This window comes from Macadamia integrifolia, chromosome 7 (assembly GCF_013358625.1).
Source record: "Macadamia integrifolia cultivar HAES 741 chromosome 7, SCU_Mint_v3, whole genome shotgun sequence".
NCBI classification, from domain to species: Eukaryota; Viridiplantae; Streptophyta; class Magnoliopsida; order Proteales; family Proteaceae; genus Macadamia; species Macadamia integrifolia.
This window is the reverse complement of record NC_056563.1, coordinates 19,843,328-19,868,625: the sequence shown is the minus strand read 5'-3', so window position 1 is coordinate 19,868,625 and position 25,298 is coordinate 19,843,328. Positions and strand designations below refer to the sequence as shown.

The 25,298-nt window shown below is 45.4% G+C and overlaps 1 pseudogene; it reads left to right on the top strand.

Annotated features, from left to right (window-relative positions):
* The first annotated feature begins 9,888 nt into the window (after positions 1-9,888).
* Positions 9,889-12,300, top strand: LOC122083336 (annotated as a pseudogene).
* Positions 12,301-25,298: the final 12,998 nt, after the last annotated feature.

The window sequence follows — 25,298 nt, the reverse complement described above, 5'->3', positions numbered from 1 at the left end:
CAACCGAGAGGGGGACCCTCGGTCAGGTCTATTCGGCTTTGGCCGAACTCCCAACTGAGAGGGGGACCCTCGGTCAGGTCTGTTCGGCTTTGGCCGAACTCCCAACCGAGAGGGGGACCTTTGGTCAGGTCCATTCGGCTTTGGCCGAACTCCCAACTGAAAGGGGGACCCTCGGTCAGGTCTGTTCGGCTTTGGCTGAACTCCCAACCGAGAGGGGGACCTTTGGTCAGGTCTGTTCGGCTTTGGCCGAACTCCCAACCCAGAGGGGGGACCCTCGGTCAGGTCTATTCGGCTTTGGCCGAACTCCCAACCGAGAGGGGGACCCTCGGTCAGGTCCGTTCGGCTTTAGATGAAGTCCCAACCGAGAGGGGAACCTTCATTCAGGTCCGTTCGGGCGCAAACCTCGAGGGTTCGTACTCTGACGTGGCGACGCCATTAATGCTCGGGTAGTCGTACCGTTTTTCCCCCCATCTATAAAGTGCAAGGGTCTATTTGTGGGGCACTTTTCTTTTTCCTTCGGAGAGCTTACCTTCGGTCTCGGTGTTCCTTTCGAAGAGCTCACCCTCGTCTCGATTCCCCTTAGTTTAGCAACACCCAAGAGTAAGTTTATGTCTTGTTCATCAGGCTACAGTCCATCGTCCTCTGAGAGGACGAAGTCTAACTGTAGGCGTCGGAGTCCAGGGGAGGTCCGAGGGATGTCCTCGGATTCCACTGACTCGCCCTCTTCCTGCAACTCATCTTCTGTGGCCTCGTCGTCTGGGTCCGAGGGTGGCTCAAACGGCGTAGGATTTAGGGAGAGGGTGCTCGATTCCCGAGCGTAGACCCAGGAACCCTTAGAGGTGGAGGCTCTCCACATTGTATCCACGATGGATGAGCCATAACTGGAGGAGCTGAGGGCCTCCTTCAGTGTCTCGGTCGCTTTCGAGCTCCGGCTGCCCAGACCATCTGACCGAGCTAGCTATCCGAACTTCGAGGAGCTGTGCTTGTATAAGGAGGCGTTCAAGGCCGACCTTCGGCTTTCCCTCCATCCCTTCTTCACCCGAGTGTTTCGACACTATGGGATATGTCCAACCCAGCTAACGCCGAACGGGTGGCGGCAGTTGTTCAGCTTCATCGTCCTTTTCTCAAGGCACCAGAGGCCTCTTTCCCTACCCCTCTTCCTCAACTGCTTCTTCCTTCAGGCCTGCAAGGGGCTTTCGGGTTGGTACTACTTCTGCCCCCGGAAGGACCTTCGGCTTCTGAGTGGTTACCCGACGTCAATCCACGGGTGGAAGGAGAAGTTCTTCTTTGTGAAGTCATCTGAGGGGGTGCCCTTCGGCGAAGGGCACCCCCGACCTTATGGAGGTGAACTCCGCCCCTGCCCTATTCGGGCAGACACGGAGTTGTTGGCAAGAAACCTATCCTCCAGTTGAGGCCGACTACCTCAAGTCCGATGCCATACTATTCCAATTCAGGCTTAGCCCGGGTGAGTTGGGCTAGCCTTAGCTTGTTTCCCTTGGGTGTCGGTGCTTCGTACTGACTCCTTTCGTTTCTTTTTTGCAGTGCAAGTCTCCAGGGCTAAGGCAAGGGCTGCCGCAGCGGCAAGGCAAGCTCAAATCAGGGAGGCCAGGGCGCGGGACGCCCAACAGCAGCCGAGGCTGAAGCGGAAAGAGAAGAAGGGGCCATCCTCAGAGACCCCGAAGAAGAGGCCTAGAGTCGAGGGGCCGAGCACCGAGGAAGTCCAGGCCCTCGCTGCACCGGGCCATAACATGCCTAACCAAGACCCCTCCCCCACCGCGGACTTTAGAGGCCAGAGGGTGGCGAACGTAAGGGCTGAAGTGGGGTTTTGCCCCTCAGTGGTCGGTCAAGGAAGATGACACAATGGCAGTCGGGCGTGTTGCTCGTGAACTGGTTATGAAGGGAAATCTTCCCCGAGACGCCGCCGAGGCTCAACAGCAAGGGACGGCGGCCATGATCACAAACGCTTGCATCTTCATGGCCGGGGTAAGCTTCGGTCCCCTAATCCTTGTTTTATTTTTCAACCAAGCATTCTGACCTTCAGTGTCTCATGTAGGCACACAATCAAATGGGTCAACTGGAAGCTCGGGTTGAAGCTATGTGCCGAGACCTCGAGGTCGTTGAACGGGAGAAGGTGGCCCTGGAGAATGAACACTGGGTCCTCCTCGAGAAGGTGGAGCACCTGAGATGGATCTCCTCCTCGTCCGCAGGGAATGCGAACAAAAGCTCGCGGAGCTGAAGTCGCAGACAAAGGCAAGGGTCTAGGAGGCCGAGGCCCGAGGGGTCGAGAAGTATAGGTCCTCCAAGGAATTCGAGAGGAGATCAAACGTGCCATTGCCCCTGGGTTCACGATGGGCACGATCGAGGTCTGAGACTGGGTTCTCGAGCGTTACCTAGGGGTCTCCTTCGAGGACAACGGGCTCATCTTCGAAGAGGAGGATATTGAGGCGGCCCCATCAGACACCGAGGTTACCGATGCCGATGGCGGAGGTTGCAGCGAGGAGGGTGAGATTCAATTGCAACGAGAGGTCCCTCCGACTCTCGGCCATGGCGGTTCGGATCAAGAGACCCACCCCGCCGAAGAAGAGGCTGTGAACCCGATGGACGCCCCTTGAAGTCACCCCGGGTCTCGGCTCAAATAGCTTTTTGTTTTTGATGAGCCTTCAAGCTTCTTGTAATCTTGGCCTTCGGGCCTTCTTGTGTAGCCACGGCCTACGGGCCTTCTTATGTAGTCTTGGCCTTCGGGCCTTCTTATGTAATCCCAGCTTTCGGGCCTTATCAATGTAATCTCGACCTTCGGGCCTTATCAATGAATGCACTTCTTTTCGTTTGCTTCCACTTTTTCATGTTCTTTCGGCTAAGTTGATCTTTAGCCCGTAGGTAGGCACGAGAAGCCGAAACCCATTGTTGGCAGCCTAAGGATCTGTACGTCCACTTTAGCACGACTCGACCTCGCTCCCTCGGTTTACCCAATAGGTTTCCCGACTCCGAGGGCTATGGACTTGAGGGATCTTGAATAACTGGTTTTCACCAAGTGTTCCCCCTTAGCTTCGGCCGAAGGATCACTTAAACACTGGTATTGATTCGAAGATCTAATGACTGAGGGCAGGTCCCTCGACCGTCGTCCCTCCCTACCGAATTAGGGACCTTCGGTCAAGTCCCCTCGACAGTTGGCTTGAGCCCTCGACCAAGGTGAGGACCCTTGGTCAACTCGGCTTGGCCTTTGCCTGAGCCCCCGATCGAGGCGAGGACCTTAGGTCAGCTCGGCTCGGCCTTGGCTTGAGCCCCTGACCGAGGTGAGGACCTTTGGTCAGATCGACTCCCCCGACCGAGGTGAGTGCCTTCGGTCAACTCGGCTCGGACTTCGCATGCGCCCCCGACCTAGGTGAGGACCTTTGGCTGTATCCGTTCAGTAGAGTTAAGGTCACCAAACAGGAGAATTCCTCTCAATTGCCGTAAAGCAGCTTTCGTATTTTCAATGAATAAGATCCTCCAGAGTTTAGGAGGAGGAATTACAACTTAAGTGCATGAGAGAAAAAATTACAAAAACTACAAAAAACAAGTGTGCTTGCTACTTCTACTAATAGAATTTTCTTAAGTTCTCAGAGTTCCATGATCGGGGTACCCTTTCTCCCCCCGTAGTCTCCAGGTGATAGGACCCTGGTCGTATTACCCTCGAGACTCTGTAGGGACCTTCCCAATTTCGAGCTAGCTTCCCTTGATGTCTCGGGTCTGATACTTCAACCCTTCTGAGGACGAGGTCACCCATTCTAAACTCGTTCTTTCGAACTTTAGTGTTGTAGTGCCTCGCAACCCTCTATTGGTAAGCGGCCATCCTTTCTTGCGAGGTGTCCCTGACTTTAGCCAAGAGGTCTAAATTTGCTCGGAGCCCTCCATCGTTTTCCTCTTTATTGTAGTACTGAATCCGATGAGTTACGGCCCCTATCTCCACTGGAAGTACGGCTTCAGTGCCGTAGGTTAAAATGAAGGGTGTTTCTCCTGTGGCCGATCTCTCTGTTATCCAGTAGGCCCAGAGGATATGGTGTAACTCGTCTGCCCATAGTCCTTTGGCATCATCCAGTCTCTTCCTTATTCCTTGAAGCAGTGTACGGTTGGTTACCTCTGTCTGCCCATTGGTTGGTGGATAACCGACAAAGGTTTTCCTGTGGTCAATGCCGAGGGCATCACAGAACAAGCCAAAAGTCAGATTAGCGAACTGAGTTCCATTGTCAGTCACCACAACCTGAGGGATTCCAAACCTATAGATTACCGCCCTTTGGAAGAAGTCCTTTACGTTCTTTTCGGTTATTGTCGCTAAGGCTTCGGCTTCTGCCCACTTCGTGAAGTAGTCCACCACCACCACAACAAACTTCCTTTGTCTCCTGGCCAGGGGGAATGGACCTAGGATGTCAATTCCCCACATGGCGAATGGTACTGGGGTCGATAGAGATGAGAGCTCGGTAGAGTGTAGCCTGGGAATGGGGGCGAACATCTGGCACTTGACGCACTTCTTAACTAATGATTCCGCGTCCTTCCTCATTGTCGGCCAGTACAAACCCTGCCTTAGCACCTTATGTGCCAAGGCCCGGGCTCCTAGGTGTTGGCCGCATATCCCTTCCTGCACCTCCCAGAGTGCGTACTCGCCATCGGTGGAATCCAGACACTTAAGGTACGGCATGATGAACCCTATTTTGTACAGTGTCTCATCCTTCAGAAGGAAGGGTGCTGACCTCATTCGTACTTTCCTTGCCTCGTCCCTATTCTCTGGGAGCTTTCCTTCCTTGAGGTATTCGGTTATGGCATCCATCCAACTTTGGCCTTGTTCGCCTACAGGTAATACCTCTCGGGGTTTTTCGGTACTTGGCGGTGATAGTACTTCGAAATATACCGATCGTCCAAGGTCTGTGAAGTCGGAGGTGGCCAGGTGTGAAAGTGCGTCTGCACTAGCATTCTCTTCTCGTGACACCTGCCTTACTTCGAATTCCTTGAAGGCTGATATTCTTTCTCGCACTGTCTTCAAGTACTCTGCCATCCTTTGTTCTTTGGCTTCGTAATCTCCATTCACCTATTGTACCACGAGCTGTGAGTCACTATGCACCACCAGCTCTTTCACCATCAAAGCCCGAGCCAGATTAATTCTGGCTATTAACGCTTCGTATTCTGCTTCATTGTTGGAGGCGTCGAAGTCAAACCGTAGGGCGTATTCTATCTTGAAACCCTCGGGGCTGACTAGCATGATTCCTGCGCCGCTTCCCATGCTGTTAAAAGCGCCATCCACATACAATGTCTAAGCCTTCTCTCCTCGGTTCTCGACAAACTCCTGGGGGTCCTCAGGGAGTATCGTCTCGGTGATGAATTCTACGAGGGCCTGGGCTTTAATTGTGGTTCTCGGTTTGTACTGGATGTCGAATTCTCCCAACTCTATAGCCCAGTTTACCAGGCGGACGGACATATCCGGCCGCTGTAGTATCTTCTTCAGGGGCTGGTCTATGAGTATGCATACCACATGTGATTGAAAATACGGCCTCAGCTTTCTTGCCGCTATCACTAGGGCATACGCCACTTTCTCTACCTTTATGTATCTTAATTCGACATCTAGAAGGGTTCGGCTGACATAGTATATTGGCCGTTGTTGTCTTCCTTCTTCCTTCATCAGTACTGTGCTTACCGCCACTGCTGATACAGCAAGGTATAGCTGCAACGTATCCCCAGTGTTCGGCTTCATCAGCAGCGGGGGTGCGGCCAGGTACTCCTTCAATTGTTCAAAGGACTTTTCGCACTCCTTCGTCCATTCGAACTTTTTGGTTCCCTTCAGTGCTTTGAAGAAGGGGAGGCACCTGTCTACCGACCGAGACATGAATCGCCCGAGGGCGGTGACCCGACCTGTTAGCTCCTAGACTTGCTTCACATTCTGGGGTGACCTCATATCTCAAATGGCTTGTATTTTCACTGGGTTGGCTTCAATAGACAATGAAGCCGAAGAACTTTCCCGAGGCTACCCCGAATGCACACTTTGCTGGGTTCATCTTTATGCCGTACCGCCTTAGCACCTAGAATGCCTCTTCTAAGTCCTAGATGTGTCGTTCTACCTTCAGGCTTTTTACGAGCATATTGTCCACATACACCTCCATGGTTTTGCCGATCATCCCCTTGAAGATTTTATTCACCAACCTTTGATAGGTGGCTCCTATATTTTTTAGCCCGAAGGGCATGACTTCATAGCAGTACAGTCCTCCCTCGGTCATGAAGGAAGTTTTTGGGACATCAGCCTCTGACATCTTGATCTGATTATACCCCAAGTATGCATCCATGAAGCTCAGCACCTCGTATCCTGCCGTGCATCAATGAGGAGGTCTATCTTCGGCAAGGGGTATGCATCTTTCGGGCAGGCTTTATTCAGGTCGGTGAAGTCGATGCAGATCCTCCAATTTCCATTTGCCTTTCGGACCGTCACTACGTTGGATATCCACTCCGGGTATTGGATCTCGCAGATGAACCGGGCCTTCAGCAACTTCTCTACCTCTTCGTCTATTTTCTGCTGTCTTTCGGGGGCAAAAGCCCTCTTCTTCTGTTGCACCGGCTTCTTCATCGGGTTAACATTTAGATGATGCTCTATTATCCCTCGGTCTATTCTAGGCATGTCTGAAGCCAACCATGCGAAGATGTCAGAGTTTTTTTGGAGGAATGAGACGAGTTTTTCTTGTTGTTGCCTTGGCATTGTAGGCCCGATCTGGAATTACCGAGCATTATCCCCCTCCTCGGCCTCAACTTGTACCAGATCCTCAGCGGGTTCCCCCCGTTGGTAACTGGAATCATCGCATAGATCCCCTATCGGGAGCACCTAGCCCGCCTTTTTCTTTCCCCACAAGGTGGTGGCGTAGCACCTCCTGGATGCCTCCTGATCGCCTCGACATTCCCCAACACCGTTCTTGGTTGGAAATTTCATCTTGAGATGGGGTGTGGATACGACAGCCTTTAGTAGGTTCAAACCGACCATCCCTAGTATGGCATTGTATGTCGAGGTAATGCCTACTACCAGGAAGTTGATCATGACCGTCGCTTGACGATCTCGGGTGGCGGCTCTTACTGGCAACTCAATCGATCCTTCCACCTTCACTGGGACGCCGGAGAATCCCTATAATGGGTGTTCGACTTTCTTTAACTTTCCCTCATCCAGGCCCATCTTCCGGAAAGCTTCAAGGAACAGGATATCAGCTGAACTGCCGTTATCCACTAAGATCCTCTTCACTTTGCAATCTGCTATGGTCATGGTGACAACTAGGGCATCGTCGTGTGGAGTGTGTACCCCTTCTAGATCATCATCTGAGAAGGAAATAACCATCCCCATCCTTGCCTTCTTGTTCGACCATTCCGCCATATGTACGTTTCTTGCGTAGGCTTTTGTTTTCCTAGCAGAGACTGAACTTTCTCTAGCGGCTAGGCCTCCACAGATGGTCGCTATAACTCTAGTTGGGCTCTTATTCTCATCTCGGAGGCGATGTTCAGCTTCCTCGGGTGTCTAGTCCCTTCGCCGTTCCTGATTGCCTCTTCGGGCAGGCCCCCTCCTCTCGTAGCGACCTCTGCCATTTCTCCGATGGTTATCCCTACGGTCATTACCGTCTTGGGCATCCTCCTTTTCGCGGTCTATAAATCGGCCTAGATATCCCCTTCAGATCATCCCTTCTATCTCCCCCTTGAGGTGCCAACAGTCTTCGGTGTCGTGGCCATGGTCTCTGTGGAAGTGGCAATATCTGTCCATGTTGCGTCTCTCGGGGTGTCGCCCCATCTTTCCTGGCCACTTCATGGCCCTGGAATCCGAGGTCCTTTATCTGCATCAATACCTCCGTTTGTCTCCAGTTCAGGGGTGCGTATTTCTCGAACTTCCTTGGTGGACTGGGTGCCCGACCGCGCTTAGACTTTCATCTTTTGCCTCCTTCGGAGGGTTTGTCGTCGGCCCTTGAGAGCCTCTTTCTTACCGCCTTCCTTTCGGCTTCTTCATCGGCCTAGAGGGTTTCTTCCATCTGGATGTACTTATCGCACCGAGCTCTCAGGTCAGTCAGATTCCTAGGTGTATGCTTCGCCAGGGACCTTTTCAACTCCTTATCCTTGACGCCTCCTAGCAAGGCCGTGAACTCTTCCTTCGGGTCTAGGCCTCTGATCATGATTTTCTCTTGTTGGAAGCACTTCATGTAGTTCCGCAGTGACTCTCCTTCCTGTTGCTTGACATTGGTCAAATTCAACGTAGTCTTCTGAAGGGGTTGGCTACTGGAGAATCCCTTCACGAAGTAGTAGCTTAGATCGCTGAAGCTGTGGATCGACTTCGTCGGTAGACGGTTGTACCATAGCCTTGTGCTCCTCTGAACGTCAATGGCAGGGCACGACACATAATATTTTCCGAGACTCGATGGAACTGCATGGCAACCTTAAAGCCTTCCAGATGATCGACGGGGTCCCTAGACCCGTCGTATGTGTCATACTTTGGCAGGCGAAAGCCGATCGGGAGCGGGTCCCTCATGACTTCATCAACTAAAGCCGTGTCATTAGTGAGGTCTGGCTCGCGGGCTCCGGTCTGATTTTCTGCCACCTTCTTAATCTCATCTTTCAGGTCCAAGATCATTTGCTTTAACCCCGAGTCCTCATGTCTCGGCTCGTCTCCTTGGTGTGGTTCCACATATCGGTCCTTAGCGGCACACCGCATCCTTCCCCTGGGTGTGGGACTTTCCCTCGTTGCTCGATTTTGAGGATTACGATCGGACCTTATTGATCCTGTACTGCTCTGGTCCTTGTCTCGTCCTCTCACGGGCTGGATGCGGGGGCCTTGTGGTGCTCCGCCGGTCTTCTGAGAGACAGCTTTGGAGACCTCCTTCATTGCCTCGGTCATTCGGTCATATTTGTCCTGGAGGGCTTTGAACTGCTCCCTTGTCACATATTCCTGCACTCCAGGAGGGGGCGGAGGATCACTATCTCCGCGCACTGAATATCCGGCCGAATGCTGGTACCTCACTGAACCTTCCTGACCATCGTTCAGCCTTTCTCGTCCGTTTTCCGTTGAGGGAGGGAGCCCTCCTGAAGGTTCCTCCTCCCCCATGTTCATGTTTGATGCTACTCTCGTTTTCTTACGATTGTAAGTTCTCCCCACCATTACGCTCGTTCCCACGGACGGCGCCAATCTGTTGCTACCAAAAATCCGTATGAGCTGACCTGCACAAGCACAGACGGCAGAGGCCCGGAGCTTTGCCCGGGGTTAGTCCTCCGACGCTCAAGTTAGGGATTGGCTGCACAGTTTTTGTATAGGAGTAATGGTGTGGGTGTTGATGCTTACCTTCTTCCTTCCTCCCGGGCCCTCCTATATAGCTCTTAGGGTTTAGGGTTTTCCCTTTCCTTCCAAGAGTCCTTCTCGGGTCCACCTTCTTCCCTCTTAGAGTTCCACTCGAAGACGTCCTATCCTCGGTTAGCGGGGAACATTCTCTTCACGCAGGTTACATGATAGAGTCCTTGCAATCCCTATCTGGTGGGCGACACGTGTCCCGATGGGCGACACGTGTCCTTACCCTACTAAGCGATCGATTTGGCCGTATCAACTTCTTTTTTTCAAATAAAAAATGAAGAAGAAGAGGGGGAAGCTGAATTTGTCAAAGGAATCCCAAGTAAATTCCTCTGTATCACTATATATCTTTTCCCTCAAACATCCTTTTAAATAACTTATAGGCATCTCCTTCTCCTCTTACACATTTATTGATTTAAAACCAGATCAGTTCTCCTTTCTTTTTAATCTAAACTGGTTTCATCTCTTCTTCTTTAAACTCTTCCATTGGATTGCTCTGCTGGAAGTAAAGATTTAAGGATCAACTGCAAATGGTAGATTGTCTTTGGGGTAGGAATACTTCAGAGATGGCTCAAATGTTGATCTATGGAACTCATGTCACCATTTTTGAGGTGGATAAGCTGCACTTGGGAGGTGGCCCAAATTTCATTATCAGGCTTGTGGAGAAGATAGAGGATCACATTGGATTAGGCAAAGGGACTAGCAGACTATATGCAACAATTGATCTAGGAAACGCTAGAGTTGGCCGGACAAGAATGCTGGAACGTGAGCATACCAATCCTCGATGGTACGAAAGTTTTCACATTTACTGTGCGCATATGGCTTCCCACATTATTTTCACTGTTAAAGATGATAATCCTATTGGGGCAACACTATTAGGAAGAGCTTATGTACCTGTTGAGGATATCATTGGTGGGAAAAAAATAGATAGATGGTTGAAAATCATATAGGAACATCATCAACCTATTCATGGACATTCAAAGATCCATGTAAAGCTCCAATATTTTCCTGCTACAAAGGAACCCAATTGGTCAAAGGGAATAAGATGTCCAAACTTCCTTGGTGTCCCTTCCACATTCTTCCAACAAAGAAAAGGATGCAGAGTTACTCTTTACCAAGATGCTCAGATCCTAGACAACTTCATCCCCAAAATCCCTCTTTCAGGGGGCAATTACTATGAACCCCATCGATGCTGGGAGAATATTTTTTCTGCAGTAACTAATGCAAAACATTTGATTTATATAGCCGGGTGGTCTGTATATACTAAGATTACCTTAGTAAGGGATGTGAACAGGCCAAAACCTGGAGGAGACATTACTCTTGGGGAGCTTCTCAAGAAGAAGGCTAGTGAAGGTGTCAGGGTTCTGATGCTTGTTTGGCGTGACATTACCTCCATAATGCAAACCCACGATAAAGAAACTGAAGAGTACTTTCGAGATAGTGCTGTTCACTGTGTTTTGTGTCGCCGTGAACCTGATGTTGGGGATAGCATGGTTCAGGCCTTTTGAGGTATCCACAATGTTTACTCATCACCAGAAGATTCTGATTGTAGATAGTGAGTTGCCCAATAACAGAGCATCAGAACAGAGAAGAATTGTGAGTTTTGTTGGTAGTATTGATCTTTGTGATGGGAGATATGATACACCATCACATTCCCTTTTCAGGACCTTGAACACAGTCCACCATGATGATTTTCATCAACCCAACTTCAATGGTTCTTCAATTTATAAAGGTGGTCCAAGAGAACCCTGGCATGATATTCATTGCCGACTAGAAGGACCCATAGCATGGGATGTCCTATATAATTTTGAACAGAGATGGTGGAAGCAAGGTGGAAGTAATGTTCTTGTTCAGCTCCATGACCTTGGAAACATTATTATACCCCCATCTCCAGTTATGTTCCCCAAGGACCATGAAACATGGAATATTCAGTTATTTCGGTCCATCGATGGAGGTGCTGCTTTTGGGTTTCCTGCAATACCAGAGGATGCTGCCAGAGCAGGACTTGTTAGTGGAAAAGACAACACCATCGACCGAAGTGTTCAGGATGCCTATATAAATGCCATTAGAAGGGCAAACCATTTCATCTACATTGAAAATCAATATTTCCTAGGAAGCTCATTCTCTTGGAAGGAAAATCATGGCATCAAGGTTGAAGAGGTGGGTGCCTTGCATCTCATTCCAAAAGAAATCTCCTTAAAGATTGTGAGTAAGATTGAAGCAGGTGAGAGGCTTGTGGCCTATATTGTGGTTCCTATGTGGCCCGAAGGTGTTCCAGAGAGTGATAGTGTCCAGCCAATTTTAGATTGGCAGAAGAGGACAATGGAGATGATGTACACTGATATCACTCAGGCCCTCCATGCCAAGGGGCTTGTGGCAGACCCAAGGGAGTACTTAACATTCTTTTGCCTTGGCAATAGGGAGATGAAGAGGAATAGTGATTATATACCTCCTGGGAAACCAGAGTATGGTACGGATTATAGTAAAGCACAGAAGGCACGCCGCTTCATGATCTATGTTGATGCAAAGATGATGATAGTTGATGATGAATACATAATAATTGGTTCTGCCAACCTCAATCAGAGATCATTGGATGGTGGTAGGGACACAGAGATCGCCATGGGAGCAATCAACCGAATCACCTAGCAAACAAGCAACCTGCAAGAGGTCAGATCCATGGCTTCCGGATGTCATTGTGGTATCAACATCTTGGGTTGCTTGACAATGGCTTTCTCCATCCTGAGAGTTTGGAATGTGTTCGCAAGGTGAACCAGATCGCTGAAAAGTACTGGGATCTTTACTCTAAAGAGACTAATGACCTAGACCATGACCTTCCAGGCCATCTGCTAAGGTACCCCATTCAAGTCACTCGAAATGGAGAAATCACTACACTTCCAGGGTTTGACTGCTTCCAGAACACCAAGGCTCACATTCTTGGTGCCAAATCTGCAATAGTTCCCTCACTGCTCACTACATAACAGGAATGTTCAAATAAAGTTATACTAACTTGTCTGTTTGTATAGTAGTAAGCGTTGCAAATTTTTTTCCTTTGGGGGCACACAGCCTTGCAATTTGTAGAGAGTAATACTGTAATTAATACTGCTCACTAGCTAATATGATTCATAAGCTGTGATTTTGTTGTATTCATGTACTTGTAGCAGTCATTAGGAATTTCTGTTAACTGATCAGATTGTTTGATTACTGATTTTTTGTATGTAATTGGTTTCTTTGTTTTGCCTTGATGATTTACTAAGTTTCTGTTGATCACCAATATTTCCTTAACTGCTTGCTCCAGATAAGCTAATGGATGGTAAACACATGTTTGGACAGCTTGCGGCCTGCCCGGCCTTTTCCCTTTATTTAAAGTGATATAATGACTGATCTTAAAACTAGAAGGAAGGATTGAAATCAGGACAGGATGGACCAAGACCATTGGTGCTCCACCTATTAGGTAGATGCAGAGCAGTCTACCACAATCACAATAAAATTCTAATGAATGCATCCTAGTTGTATGGAAACTGCGCTAATACGGGTGCTAAGGAGAGGAGGAGGCACACATGAGCATCAACAGGGGGTGGTTTTTATGAGTTTTAGAGAAGTGACATCATTTTATTGCCCTCTGTATTTGGGCACAAGGGCCACGTGATCAGGTAGCATTCTTTTCTCTTATACAGACTCATTTGGATGAACTAATCTTCACAATAAACATTTTGCCCATAAATAAAGTTGATTAACATATGTGGTCACATGGCCATTGGGCTTACACACTGAATACCTCCATTCATTTTCATTGAAAATTTGGTTTGTTCAATCTAATAGACTTCTCATGTGTTCTGTCAATTGCAGCCATAACTATGCATTTCACATGCCTTGTTTGGAATAAGTGTGTGTTCTTGCAGCTGTAAACACGGATTAGAGAAGCGAAAGCACACTATTGTGTGGGGCGATTGGGAATCTACTTTGGAACCCCTATCACGTGCGCGAGAGGGTGAATTGGATTGAAAAGAAGTCCCCACCTAGATTAGGGTATAGGACCTGCAAATGAGGTCCTTCTTGGACATTAATTTAAATTCAATGGATGACAATGGTCTGCTTCAATTCTCTGGGTAAGTGTCAAATTGCGTTTGAGAAAGGTGTCAGGCATTCCCAAAATGCCTAGTTAAAGTCGGTCTTCCTAAACCCAGTATGTATTTTGCTACATACATCTCATTTATACGAGTTATGCACTTAACTAATCTAATTTAAAAGATTTAGCTCATCTTGGTTAATGCTTATGAACCTAATTAAGACATAAATACATATTGTGAATGCTGAAAATATGATTTTTAAACAAATTTTTTGTATCTTTTTGAAATTAAAATAGGTAAATGATCAAAATACCCAGGCTAAGAAATTAAATATGGGAATAGTTGTGTGTACACATTTTGTAACCACCTTTTTTTTTTTTAAACCCTTCCCCACAAGATTAGTTCAGTTTTTTGAAATTGGGACAGTACTGTAATTGGACTTAATGTTTCGGACCACTTCCAAAAAGCCAGTTTATTAAAATTGAAACAAGGTTAGTTTTGTATCTTCTTATTTGCTAGACCAATCCCTCATTTTCATATTCTTTATTTACTGAATATAATAATTAGAAAGTCACATATCTTTCACCATTTAATCAATTAAAGCTTTCTTTTCTTGGTGAAATTACATCATTTGTCCCTCTGTCAAAAGTGAAAACCAACAAAGTATGGTTACGAAATTTGTTTGTAACCAAGAACAAGCGAGCCCGTTAAATATATGTATATATACGTGAAACAGGGGGAGAATGTTCAAATCACTAACATATGTGAAAATACACATCATACTCGTTTTCCAGACCAAAAAGCCCCTAAAGTGCAAGATAAAAATATCTTATCCGAATTTTAAAAGATATTTTTTAAACGAAAGGCACTACACCTGTTTTTGCTCATACTTACCCCACAACGGTATGAATCGGGTCATACTGGGGTTGAATGAGAACCATTCAACTTTCACTAGGCGAAGGACCCTTGCAAACTCGGATAAGAAACCAAAGGTACTACATAATAGCTTACATCAAAACAGAAAAATCAAGGATTTATTCACATTTTTTAACCAAACAAACACACATTTGGAGCATGAAATTATCAAAGTACATCAATACATAGTATGTCATGTTATATGTTTTACCATAATTTAATAAAGTAAATAGGTATTTTTAAAAGTTATTTAAGTTGAAAAGGCCACTTTAATACCTTTTAAAAGAAAAATACAAATGCATATGCCAAAAAATTATGAAATTTGCCCTTGATGCGTGGTAGGGTTCCATCTTAAGAGATGCATGCTTGGTTTGCTCCAAGTATTGAACACAGCAAACTTGTGGATATTTGGCGAATTTTACAGGACTATTGGGAGAGAGTATGAAGGAGATAAAGACATCTCCCGAAAGAGGGGAGTGAGAACACTATTTGGAGAGGCCTAGTTCTACTTGGAACTGACCTGGTTCAGAGTTGAATGGGCTACAGTGACAAAAGTCTTGATTTGAGAATCACAAGGGAGATCGACACTAAAGCGGCTGAGTTGACAACGAGGTACTGTTGATCAAGATATCTCAACAATGACCCTAGCATTCATTTCTCCTAATAATATTAAGGGCAGTAGATACAGGGGGCCAGTGACAGCGTGCACAAGGAGCATCAAAACACAAGGGATTTTTTTATTTTAATTTATTTTTATTTTTTATTTTTTATTTCACATGGGGTGGAGTAATAATTTCTTCCACCATGCATGTAAGCACAGTGGCCAATGAGAGAGCACACATAGGCATCAACACTAATGAGATTTTTTTTTTTACAAAGGGTAGGATGGTAATTTCGTGTAACCTATGTTTGGATGTGAGGGCCACGCAATCATGCAACTTTATTTCCCCTAATAATAATAAGAATAATAATAATAATAAGCTAATAATAATAATAATAATAATAATAATAAGCCTTATTAACGCAGCATGGCACTTCTGACAGACATGAAGGGGGGCAAAATTACCTCCACACCCTATGAATGGCAAAGATCCTGCCTCTATTGACACTTTCCCAGTTGTTCACCTTGGCATCCACACTAACGCATGGACCATATCAAGGAACCCTTCTCTTTTAATAATGACGATGATGATAATGGTGATAAATTCTTAATGTTTTTTTAATAATAAGTAGTCCCAACTCCCAGGTATTCAATAAATTATTCCAGTCTATTAGTGAATACCATTGATTTTACTTTCTTGGAGATTCAACTTTTAATTAATTGTAAAAAAAAAAAGACTTTTTACTCATTTTCATCTGAATTAGATCAAATATAGGGTTAACCTTAGAACAAATCAATTTCCTATATGATACATATGACTAAATAGACTATATTCTTAATTAGTGGGAAAGTTTAAACTATTTTGTTTTGCCTAGGCACAACAAAGTAACGAACCTAGCTTGGGATCTAGATGTCTTCAAAGCATGACCTACCAAAGCAAAACCATAATTATAGATGGTTGCCCAACAAGCATGGATGTAAATGGATAGTTGAAATCCAAATTCAAATTCGCATTCATATTAGTTTAGGGGTATTCGTATCTGGTCAAAGGATATCTGGATTAAAATCCAAATTATCTGATCCGATTATATAATCAATTAATGATTTTGAGTGTTCTTGATGTTTATCCAAGTTCCAGAGAATGAGGAAAAAGTTAAAATAGCTTAGAAAGATGGATTAAGAGTAAATTATATTCATTGGGGGAGGAAGGTGCGAATTACATAAGTCAGAGAGTAAACGGATAGTTAAAAATCCGATATCCATATTTAAGCAGAAAGTATCCAAATCCAAACACATCTGACTTGAATTCGATCTGTATTCCATCCGTTTACATCCCTACCAACAAGCTCAAAGATGGTCTTGGGGAAGTCATGTGGGAGCGTAGGTTACGCAAGATATAGCCCCACTCCCAACTGCGCTCATAAATGACTCAAAAAAATTTTCTAAAAATAAAAACAGAAAGCATTCCTTCTCTCCCTGCCTCCTTCTATGCTAACAGCTCATGGCATGGCTTCACCACATCTATTTTACCATGGAAAGAGAAAAAAATAAATTAAATTAAATAAAAATAATAAAATATGGGTCACCGAAACACAACATATCAGCAGAATATGAAGTCCATAGGCTCTACATGAAGGTTTAGCTTCGTAATTAATGAGGAAGAAGATAAACTCATTCAAAAAAAAAAAAAAAAAGTGCTATGCCTGCTCAACTCTTCTTGGTTAGATCAAGAGGCACATAATGGAAGTGGGCCCATTGGGGGAGTCCACCACACCTTATAAATCCCTAGGTCAAGCCTGAGATTAGTGTGGGGTGTAGCCCAGTATTAAAGTGGGCTGAGCCCATGTTCTACGTTGGTAATCCATCAGCTTCAGAATATGCAAAACAAAAGGACAATAATTTCTTGCACCAGCAAGTGATGAAGTTCATTGTCACCTTATTGAATCACCACATGGCATATTAAGCATATAACAGTAATTAATTAAAAAAAATCAAGACGATAGGACTCTTGTGAATGAAGAATGGTTAGAGGCTTTCGATGATTACTCACAACAGGTTCGCCCTCAGTGTTTCATCTAATCACTCCCCCATTCTTGTTTGCTCGAGTAAGTTCGACAAACCTTTGAACTGTCCTTTTAGAATTAATAATTTTTGGATGGAACACTCTGGTTTTGTTGATATGGTCAGAGAGTCTTGGCGAGGTCATATATCTGGGTCATACCCTTTTATCCTAGCTCAAAAGTTAAAATGGCTTAAGTGTGTCATAAAATCTTGGTCGCGAGAGGGTTTTCCAAACCTTGATCACGAGGTGGTAAAATCGAAGGCCGAACTTGATAAGGTTCAGTGTCGCATTGAGGAGGAGGGATTTTCTGAGCAGCTCTTAGATTTAGAGGCTGCTTCCAGGACAAGACTCTTGATTGCTTCCAAAAATCAGGAGAACTTGAGTGCCCAGAAATTCAGAATCAAATGGTTGAGAGACGGAGATAGATGCTCGCGGTTTTTCCATGTTATGACCAAGATGAAAAGATCAAAGAATTCAATCAGAAGCATTATCAGGGAAAATGGTGAGGTGATTACCGACCAAGAGGAGTTGGGCAGATTTATTTTTGACTTCTATGAGAATTTTCATAGGCGGGTTGATCTGGACGCCAACCCCCACCTACTTGATTGTATCCCTAGAATTATCCAGGACTCAAATTGCCAGATTCTAGACTCTATTCCTGCGGATGACGAGATTAGAAGGGCGGTTTGGAACCTAGACCCCGAAAGCTCTCCTGGTCCAGATGGGTACTCGGGAGCATTTTTTAGGACTTGTTGGGAGGTAATTGGCCCTGATGTGGGCATAGTTGTGAAAGGTTTCTTCTCCTCAGGTATTCTCCCTAAAGGAATTAATAACAATTTTTTGCTTGTAATTCCAAAGATAGAGGGGGGCGAGATCTTTAAAAAAATTCCGACCATTATGCATAGAGAATTTTTTTCTGTAAAATTTTGTCTAAGATTTTAGCCTCTCGAATCTCTGATTTTCTCCCAAAAATTATCTCCCCTAAGCAAGGAGCATTTCAGAAGGGAAAAGTTATCCAAACATTGGGTTAGCCTCGGAGGTTGCTAACCTTATGGAAAATTCTGCTCTAGGCGGTGGCCTTGGATTAAAAGTTGACATTTCAAAGGCATTTGACACCCTTTCTTGGGATTTTTTGTTCAAAGTTCTAAGCGGGTTTGGATTCTCTGAGACCATAATTGGTTGGATCCACACCATTCTAAATTCAGCCAGAATTTTTGTTCTCCTTAATGAGGGGTCGGTGGGATTTTTTGAAGTAGGAGAGGTTCAAGGCAGGGTGATCCCATATCTCCTATTCTTTTCATCATTGTTGAAGACATATTGTGCCATGGCCTAAGGAAGTTGTCAGCCGAAGGGCTCATCAAACCCATCTCTGGGCCTTGTGGTGTTGAAGTCCCGACCCATCTTCTATTTGTGGATGACGCTTTCATCTTCTCAAATGCCTCCAAAAGGTAAGTTAAAAATTTAAAATTTTTTTTGACTTCATACCAAAGCTGCTCTAGTCAGCTCTTTAATTTAGAGAAGAGAAAATTATTTTTGGGAAAGATCCCCTCTTCCAGAAAGCAGTGGTTGGCAGAGGAACTATCCATCCCTACTTATAATTTCCCCACCAAATATTTGGGAGTAGAAATTTTCCATGGCCGGGTGAAAAGGGACCACCTTCTTCCGGGGATGGACAGAATTAAAGCCAAGCTTCAGGATGGAAAGGAAGGCTACTATCTATGGTTGGCCGGGTCGAGCTAGTTAAATCTGTAATTTTAGGGATGCCGTTGCATAGTTTCTTTGCGTACTAGTGGCCATCTACTTTGATCAAATGTTTAGAAAAATGGATGAGGAATTTCATCTGGACGGTGCGAGATTGATTATTCCAAATCCATCACAATCAGATGGGACCAGATTTGTAAGCCTAAGAAGGAGGGGGGCTTGGCTTGAGAAGACTACGGGATGTGAACAAGGCAATGCTTGCTAAATTTGCCTGGAAAATAAAGCATGAAGATTCTTAGCTGAGTAGACTCATCGAAGCAAGATTTATCTCTGAATCTGGTGCAATAAAAAGGGTCATGTAAGATCCTCTATCTGGCCTGGGGTGAGGAAAATGTGGAACTTTGTGGTTGAGAATGAAGGGTGGTTTGTGGGCGATGGTCGCAACATTGACTTTTGGAGAGACAACTGGTGGGGTAATAATTCTATATTGGAAGCCTCTGGATTGCAGGAGGAGGTGTTTGCTAACCTCAATCACACAGTTTTTGACTTTATTGAGAATGGCCAATGGGTGCTACCTCAGGTTCACTCTGATCTGCTTAAGGATTTTTTTTACAATTATCAAGACCATAAAATTTCCCTCTCATGACATGAAAGACTTGGAGTCTGGATCCAATGGGTCTCTTCTCTGTCAAGACCACCTGGGAGGGAGGTCTTAGATCTCGATGCCCTCCTATCTCCTGGGTGGGGACTGAGTGGAATAAACTTGTCACACCCCATTCGCACTGAATCGGGCCAGTGACAGGGTTAACACCGGTTAACCCAAACCTGTCAGGATCATCTGATACTGTATTCCACCACAGCATACACACAACTAATAAAAGCTCATCAGATCAGCGGAAGACTAAGTTTTACCTGTGAATAATCCCATAATACTTGATACCCGAATTGTGATACAATAGTTATATACATGTGGGCCCGAAGGCATGATATTTATACAATAAAAGTACAATTTACATATCAAGTACATAAAGGAAACCATCAAAATAATCAGAGTACACAGCTCGGCTCAGTATCAAAGGCTAGAGCTCAGCTCGGCATCAAGGGTTGAGCCCAGCTCGGCATCACATGGTAGAGCCCAACTCAGCCTCAAAAGTGGAGCTCAGCTTGGCATCAGATCGGCGGTCCCGCAGCACAACTCTCGCACGAGCAGCCAGTGCCGTGCTCTAACTCCTCAGGGGCCCACCAGTCCTCTTCAGGAAACTCAACTATGGGACCCACCCCGTGCTCTTCAGATGTATGACTTATAAAATCATCTAAAAAGGGGTGCACACGTGGGATGAGCTCACTAGCTCAGCAAGTGGTAAGATGGACCACACAGCAGTCCACACATCAAAACACAATCATATGCAGTACATGCCATGCCATACATTTTAAATCACATCCACCTAAGCAACATTACTAAGTCTTTGGTTTAGTGCTACTACAGCCACAGTGCGCGTATACTCCGGGTACGAGCCACGAACTCCATCCCGTGATACGCCCATAGGGCTTTCGGAGAAGGCCCACCGTGAGTACTCAGAAAAGTAAAAACAATGTCGTCCACCGGCTCTCAACAGAAATGTAAATGACTGAAATTAAAGGTGCTGACTCCAACAATTTAAAAGCAGTACGATTGACCCTCTTGAATGTACCACCGGGTTGTCGACTGTCCTATTGACCCGCCGGGCGTTATGTCTAACAGCCACAGTGACCCGACAACCACGACCACTGCTTCCCCCCAAATGGTAACCCAACACCTCAACCCCTGTTGGGAAGGGTCGTAGCACGGGAAGGTGAAATCCTAAACCGCATGCTCCTATATGACAATAGTACGATTGCATAGTGCCTTCGCGTCCCATACCACGGGCCACCAATGCACTCATTTCCAAGCCGACTACGGTATCTAGTCTATCAATGCATCATGCACAATAATGTCAACATTCAATCACATAAGCATCTCATCACTTAGCATTTAGAAAGTAAACATAGCACACATGCATAATAATGTGAGGATGACTAATCTACATAGTATATTCATGATGGCATAACTAGACTAGATACAAGTAAATAAATGCCAAACAATGCCTTGAAACAAGGCCAAACATCCTCTCCCCACTTACCTGTAGTGTACAAGGATTCCCGTTCGGTACGGGTGAGATCCGGTGCGAGAAGCGTAAGATTTGGTGAACCTAACATGATTGAGTGGGGTTAGTACTTCACCATTTTAGGATCAAAATTAATGAGATCCGATGACAAAATCGTGTTTAGAACGTTGAAAGAAGGTCGCACGTCCGATTTGGGTCCAATCGGACGTAAGAATCACCATCGGGGCCTCTCAAGTGGGTCAGACAGGTGGGCTGTCTGGCCCACCGGTCTGGCCCACCGGTTTGGACCGGCGGGTAGGTTGGCCCATCGGTTGGCCCACCGATTGGGCCAGGGGGCCCTGCTAAGATCGGCGGGCAGGGTGGCCCGCTGGTTAGCCCGTCGGTTTGGCCCGTCAGTTGTGCCCGAAGGCCCTGCCCTCTCAGGCGGGTGCTCACAGGCGGGCCAGATGGCCCACCGGTCCTACCCACCAATCTTGGCGGGAAAACTGCTGTTTCTTCCCAACTTCCTCCATTCTTTGGGGATTCAAATGGGGCTTTTCCCAACCCATTCTTCACACTTTCAATGTCTCATATGATGGTTCTAACCTAGATCTTACCATCTTACCTTCTTTGCTCAAGAACACCTTCAAACCTTCAAAATCACTTCAAACCCACAATGCTTCTCCAACCTTATCAATACTTCTTCAAATCCTTCAAGATCAACACATAAATCATCTATTAAACCTTAGATTCATCATTTCAAAGGGGATTTACAAGATCTCAAGAAACCCTACTTGAATCAAGGGTTTATGCTTGGGTATAGTGAATGTTCAAGGAACCCAACTTTGCTTACCTCTAAATGTAGATCTAGAGTTGAAGATCACTCTTCCGGCGCCGGAATGGGAAGATCAAGCTTCGGCACCACTGAAATACTTCTCTTCTTCCTCTTCCTTCTCTTCTCTTCTTCTTTTCTTTCCTTTCTCTCTCCTCTTTACTATCCTCACCAACGTACGAGTGTCATAAATGAAAAGAAAAGAAAATCATAAATGCTATATATATATATATACTTCTTAAATAACTAAATAGTTCACATGGATGGGCCACTCAGGTGGGTGGGTGCGCCCACCTGTCCGCCCACCTGAGGGCCAAAACTTAGGATTTTGACAGAGTTCGGGCCTCGGCGCGAACCCCACCCCTGGCATACCATGTAGTATACTTATATACCTTAATATACGGCTACAATACCTGCTTTATCCGTACATGGCCTTATGGTAGGTGCATGTACACGGCTTGGGCACTCCCGTCTCTTCTGGCACTGGCTCGGACTTGTCGGGCCAGCCGGTGTTTAAGGTCACCCTTGCCATCATAGTCCATAAGGAGCCCACTCTAACTCTCTCCGGTTCAGGTCCTGCATAGTTAAACCGGGTCAACCGTATAATCAGATCAGGTTTAAGAAGTAGGGTATTACAAAACTGCTCCCTCCAAGACTCTCTATTGGGCTGGTGTTGAGGCCACGAGAAAATGCCTACAGATGACATGATTAAGACTAAAGGGATCCAATTCCCATCCAGGTGTGACCTCTGTGGTTCGTCTTCCGAATCCTTTCCCCACCTTTTCTTTGAATGCCCTTTCTCTATAGGGATTTGGAATGCTGTCTCAAATTTTTTTAACATGACCTGGGGCAGTAGTAGTTCAGCACTTGAGCTTCTGGACTGGTGGAGAATTAAGGGGAAAGGATGGCGTTTAAAACTAGTTTGGGAGATCAGTCTTTTTGTGACTATTGGTTCGTTTTTGTTTGAACGTAACCAAAGGCACTTTGAGGGGAGCTCTCGAAGCCAGCCTGAGATCCTTTGCGCCATCAGGGGGGAAATCAACTTCATCTGTTCTCAGATGAAAGTAATCCCCAAAACAACATCATATTTGACCATTTGTTGTAAGCTCAATATTACCCTTTCATCTAGGGTAGACTGCTCACCCTTGGAGGTTCACTGGTGTAAGCCTTTCCCTACATGGCTCAAGCTCAATGTGGATGGATGCTCGCTTGGGAACCCGAGTCCAGCAGGGGGTGGAGGAATTTTCAGAGAACATGATGGTAGAAAACGTCTCTGTTTCCAGTTCTACTTGGGTATTTCTTCAAATTTTTTGGTGGAGGTCCGGAGTATCATTAAGGGGCTGAAGCTCACTCGTGAAATGAATATTAGATGCCACTGGATTGAGTCAGACTCCTCTGCTGCATTTTTCATTTTGCACAACAGACTAATCCCTTGGTCTGTTCTTTAGGAGTGGTCTCATCTATTAGATTTTCTGAATAATATTAGGTGGAAGATCTCCCATTGTTTTAAATAAGCTAATCCAGTGGCGGATTTTTTGGCTAAGGAAGCAACAAAGTCTGGGATTGACAGTAACGATGTGCAGCTTTCCCCGCACATTGCCTCAGAGTTGCAAGTTGACATTGAGGGGCGACCTTGCTTTAGATTTTCAAACTGTGTGAGATAGCAGGTGTGAGTCTCTGCTAATGGCAATGCCGAAGGTGGAGACTCGGTTCCTACTTTTGTACTTTAGTTTTCTTTTTTTTGCTATTAATATAATCTAACCTTTTAGCAAAAAAAATTTAAAAAAATCAAGAATAAAACTCAACTTTACTAGAAATTTTTTTTTATCTCAGTAATGTAATTTAGCAGTAAAGATTTAAAATAAGGAAAAACTTTTAAGTTAAAATGGTGACCAAGAGGATGATTGGACAGGATATTGGCTATGGCGGTAGAACAAACTAAGAAGAAAAAACAATGGTGGAGAAAAGAAAGGAAGAGGAATAAGGGTGTCAAGACATCCTGATGATGCCATCTTTCTTCAACTCCTTATGCTTCACAAACTTATAAGACCAGTTTCCTTGCAAGATGTAAGAGCTATTGCAGATCCCTTAAGGACAACCAGTGTTCAAGCATGGTGCACATGTCTCTCACCTTCACTTGGCAGCGTTCTTGGCTTTGTTTAGCCCGATGATTGATTCGTCCATATATTGTGTAGGGGTTATGAGCAAACAGTATTAGAGTTGCCAAAACCACTTACACGGCCACAACAAGTCCCCTCGAGGAGCCTTTATCGCGACCACCATTAGAAGAGTGTGATGGGCCACCACCTTGTTGAGTGAGATTGGCTGAGGCATCAATGGCTGGATCAACAATAGGACGATGAGAATTGATAAGATTCTCGTGGCTTATGAGAAGTCCATGCATGTCATTGTAAGAGAAATTTTCCTTTTGCGCCACCATGATGGAGGCAAGGGCATGATAGTTAGTGCAGGGAACCATAAAGATATGAATGTTGAAGTCTTCTGGTGGAGGGGTTTCCCAATTACGGCTAGTTCAACTAACAGAGACTTGGCTTGATGTAGGAATTAGGTTATAGCCTCATCTAGTTTATGAACCAGATTTTGAAGGGAGACATTGAGGGACATAATCCTTGTGGTGGAAGGAGAGTTGAATGCATAATAAAAAGCATCCCAGATCTCCTTGCTCGCGATCCATCCAACTGCTAGTGATATATAAGGGCCTCCATAGAGAGAGAAGCAATAAGGAGACTCATGATAGAGGCGTCTTATTGACGCCATGACTTGGCTTTGGTGGGATCTTGAGGGCAACGTAGGTGGCCAGTAATATAGTCAAATAAGCATTAGCCAGTAAGGTAAGGCACGATTTGAGTCTACCAATACACATAATTCTTCAGGGTGGGTTTGAGAGAGATGAAATGATGCACTCTAGAGTGGGTGGTGGGAAGAGGGGTAGTTGGGTTATGGGTTGGATCGGCCATGGGAGATGTAGGAGGTGTAGATTCTGGATTGGCCATAGGAGCTTGAGAAGGTCACATGAGGTAGGGGAGAGCGAACGGGTGTGTGGATCACGTTGGAGGCCATACAAAAAATAGGGAGAAAGCGTAGTAATGGGGGAGGGGCTCGGTGGAGTTTAAATGGATCTTGAAACCATATTAAGAATGAAAGTCTGATTTATCTTTCATTAGCTTGGAACTAATGTACAAGGGTCCTATATATAGAGATAGGAATCTATAGTTGGATAGAAACTCTATTTGGTAAGAATATGTCACACCCTGCTCGCACAAAGCTGAGCCGGTGACCGAGTTAACACCGATTAACTCACAAACCTGTTAGGATCAATAAGGCAGTAACTGCAATACATCATACATCTACTAATCTAAGATAAGACTTGTATTTTTCAGCGGAAGACTTGTTTATAATAATACCTGTAATTGTTTTTCAAATACTTGATACCCAAATTGAGTTATAAAAGTTACATATAATTGGTCTCGAAGGTATGATATATATACAAAAACATAACAATTTAAGCATCAAGTAACAAAAGGCAGTACATCAAAAGAATAAAAAAGAATCACTCAGGAGTTATAGCTACCATGTAGCACAATCCTTGCACGTGCAATAGGCACCGTGCTCGAACTCATCAGGGACCCACCAGTCCTCAGATGGAAACTCCTC